Below are 3,769 nucleotides of genomic sequence, written 5' to 3' on the forward strand. Positions count from 1 at the left end.
GAATGACATGTTGCGCTTACCCCTAGTGTAGGAGTAGTACATATTTGGGTGATGTGTAAGTGATCTTAATTTTAAGAGCATGACAAACCTCTCATAAGGGTCAACAAAGCATGACTAAACTCAATGCAATGCAAGGAGCATATATGTGGAAGTTTTCTTAATCTAAATATCATATATGGCTCTGATAGGAATTCAAGTTTTGTCATACAGGACCTCATCGTGTAACATTTTTATATTTTTCAAAAGATAAATCTCTAGAACTTTAGTATCACTTGGAACAAGATAAATAACAGCTTAGACCTTCTCATATCATATCCATCAATTATCTAGACTTAGATCAAGCATATGCTACCCACGAGTTTCAAGTTCAGAGTAAATTCTTATATCAAAATAGTCATATCCAAAACTCGGGAGAATTCAAGGATAAAAACTTGGTACTTGAAATGAATTAAGACAGAGCAACTATTCATCATTTCTATCGCAAGAGATTATCCTCAGAGTTTATTTATTTAGCTCCTAAAAATATAAAACTAGACACACACTTTTTATTTTATTTTTTATTTTTAAAATCACCCCTTACTATATATATAACTAGTTAAGATAAATTTTTATTTTGCTTTTAGTATGTTATGCATCTTTTTATGACTTAGAAATAATGGAACAAAAGGAAAAAATATTTAGCTAGATTAATGGGGATGCTCCTCCCCCAAGCTGGATGTTGTCGTGGTCTTTCTTAGAGTGAGTCTACCAGCAGAAGTCTTTCTCATCCATCTAGAAGTAGGGTTCCTTGTACAGCAGGTGTAGCAGTGGTTTGGAAAAATATACTTCAGATGGATGGCTTTACTGTTGATCATCCTGCAAAATACTCCAACAAGAACACCAAAACTCATGGCACAGATTAGAATATGGGGTTAGCAGTCAACCATTCAGAGATTTGTTGTCCTAGGAGGTTTAGTCAGATTTCCTAATTGGTAAAGTTCTAGTAGGATGTCTATTTAATATTTTTGGATTTTCTTATTTATATAATGTAGAAAGAAAATATGCATGCATGGTATATATAAGTCACCACAGTGACTATTCCTGTGAGTGTTTACATACCGTAAAATTACTCATGTGAGGCTTAGGATTTTTATAATGTGATGATGATATATAGTGATGAAACTTTTTATGTTTCTTTTATGAGTGCAAGACAAATGTAGAAAAGTAAATATGCTAAAGTGAAAAATAATTCATGTAATGCTAGAAAGTAAATATGGATAACTACCGATTTTACCTCATGGCTAGGGTTCGGATTTTAAGTCCTCCGGACAGGACTTGTCTAGAGAAAAGTCCTTCACTTTTCGGGTGCATCATCCGGTCTCAACGATGGAGACCCAAATGGTTACACATCTTGTGACGATGTCTCTGAGTGTGATGTCATCTTCTCTTTCCATACCTGCTTGGTCTGTGGATTTGACTTAGGCGGAGTAGGTTCATCTTTTACAACTTCTTCAGGTTTCTCATCTTGCTCCCAACTTTTCTTTGGGGATTGATTCTTTTGGTTTCAGGATGATCGACGTCTTCTCCTAGAGCGGGACTTCTTCGGCTGCTCATAAGTGGTATAACTAATAAAGTAATAGTGTACCTTCTCTCCAGGGAATTGGAAGTGGACTTATCCAGATCCGACACAGATGATTGCGTTGGTAGTGTTGAGGAATGGTCTTCCAAGGATGATGGACGTATCATCTTCTTCTTCACCCATGTTTAGAACCATGAAGTTGGCAAGGGCAAACTGATCATGTATTCTTACCATGACATCTTTTGCTATTTCTTCTAGAAATCGGATTAATTGATCTGCCATCTGTAATTGCATATATATAGGGAATAAAGGTTTATCACCAAATAAGTATTCTTACGTTACCTTGGACAATATATTGACACTCGACCCAATGTCATAGAAGGTCTTGTGGAATATTCTTTGTCCAATGGTACACTCGATCGTGGGTACTCCTAGATCATCCTTCTTAGCAAGGAATGGTGAAGCGAGGAGGTGGTCGTACTCTGATCGAAGTGTGTTGATCACGTTAACTGATTCTTCTTGGGGTTGCCTGGCCTTGTTCTTCCTCCTTCTCCTGTTCTTTTTTCTTCTTGGTTACTGTTGTCTCTTCGGACAGGTATGACGTTTATGGATGTCTGGGAGATTGCAAGATGTGGTTCTTGAAAGAAAACTTTTCCTTTTTATCCTTGATTGTGAAACAGATCTTGGCACTGTTCGCGTAGATGATGGCTTTTGCGGTGCTTAGGAAAGGTTAGCCCAAAATAATGGGTGCCCTTACATCACCACCTATTTCCAAAACTACAAAGTCTATGGGAACATATGATTATCCCACTCAAACAATGGCATCTTCAAAAACTCCCTTAGGGTAACAGAGTGACTGATCTATAAGCCGCAAACATATATTTGTGTACAACAAAGTATCTCCATTAATTTGATCATAAATTACCTTAGGCATGATGTTGACACTTGCTCCGAAGTCACAGACAGCTTCTTGAAAAATGTGAGGTCTAATGGCGTTGGGGATGACAGGTCTCTTTGGATCTCTCTTCTTTTCTGGCAAGGTATAATCTATCCACCTTCTCGTCGATGGTTGTATACAGTAATATGCTGCATTGTGAATATCGACAAGATTTATAGTTTCTAGATCTTTCGGTTGCCCTAGAATCTTACCTTTGTCGAACGGAGGAACAACAGCTGCCAGCTGAGCTATTTGTGATTCTATCATTTTATTAAAGCTATGCTAGTTCTTAATGGCAGAAGCAAAGCTATCCATTCTATTATTTATGTTCTATAGAATTTTATCATTGGTAGCTACCTTTCTAGATAATTCTTCCATAAGTTTGGATTGGCCAGCAATTAATTCTCTCAAGGGTGGTTGATTAAAATTATTACCTTGATAGTTATCTTGATAGTTCAGTCTCTGTTGCTGGTTCCATCCTTAATTCTGCTGAGCACGAAAGTAGTTGTTGTTGATGACAAAGTTCACATCCTCATGGGTTTCAGGACAGTTGCTCCCTGAATGCCCAGTGTTTCCACACACTTCACATGTCATGAGAGAATCATGAATATGCATGACTTGTTGCTTCTCATTGGCTCTATCTTCAAGCTTCTTCATCAGCTGGTTCATCTTGGCTAACAATATGTCTACCTCCTTGAGTTGATGCATACCTCCACATCTCTTTCGGGTCTGAAGACGTTCTTCATTCCAACCTTGGTTGGAGGCCATCTTCTCCACAATAGCTGTTGCAGCTGGTATTGTGAGTGACAGGAATGCACATCTAGCAGCAACATCCATAGTCTCACAGGTACTATTAGTCAACCCATGGTAGAAAGTCTACATGAGTGCCAATTCTCCATCCCATGATGAGGACATTCTGTAATGTAATCTTGAAAGCATTCCCATGCCTTAGGGACAGATTCATTATATTGTTGCTGAAAGCTTGAGATTCTCCCATGCAGAGCATTGGTCTTGCCTGCAAAAAAACTTTGCTAGAAAGGTAGTGGAGCAGTTATCCCATGTAGTTTTTTTATCTTTGTTAGCGTAGAACCATTACTTTGCCTTCCCCAAGAGTGAGAATGGAAAGTGGCAAAGTAATATGGCATCTTGGGTTACTCCTTTAATGGTGAAAGTGCTACAGATCTCTAGGAAGTGTTGGAGATGTGCACTCGCATCTTCATGTGTCTTTCCACAAAACTAGCTTGTTTGCACCATGTTGATGAGAGCTGGCTTGA

The 3,769-nt window shown here is 38.3% G+C and overlaps 1 non-coding gene across 1 annotated transcript; it reads left to right on the plus strand.

The window, feature by feature from the left end:
* Positions 1 to 3,392: 3,392 nt before the first annotated feature.
* LOC136498682 (small nucleolar RNA R71) lies at positions 3,393 to 3,501 on the plus strand. Its single transcript, XR_010769692.1, has one exon. It is a non-coding gene; the product is annotated as a small nucleolar RNA R71 (small nucleolar RNA).
* Positions 3,502 to 3,769: the final 268 nt, after the last annotated feature.

The sequence above is a fragment of the Miscanthus floridulus genome, chromosome 12, assembly GCF_019320115.1.
Source record: "Miscanthus floridulus cultivar M001 chromosome 12, ASM1932011v1, whole genome shotgun sequence".
Classification (NCBI taxonomy): domain Eukaryota; kingdom Viridiplantae; phylum Streptophyta; class Magnoliopsida; order Poales; family Poaceae; genus Miscanthus; species Miscanthus floridulus.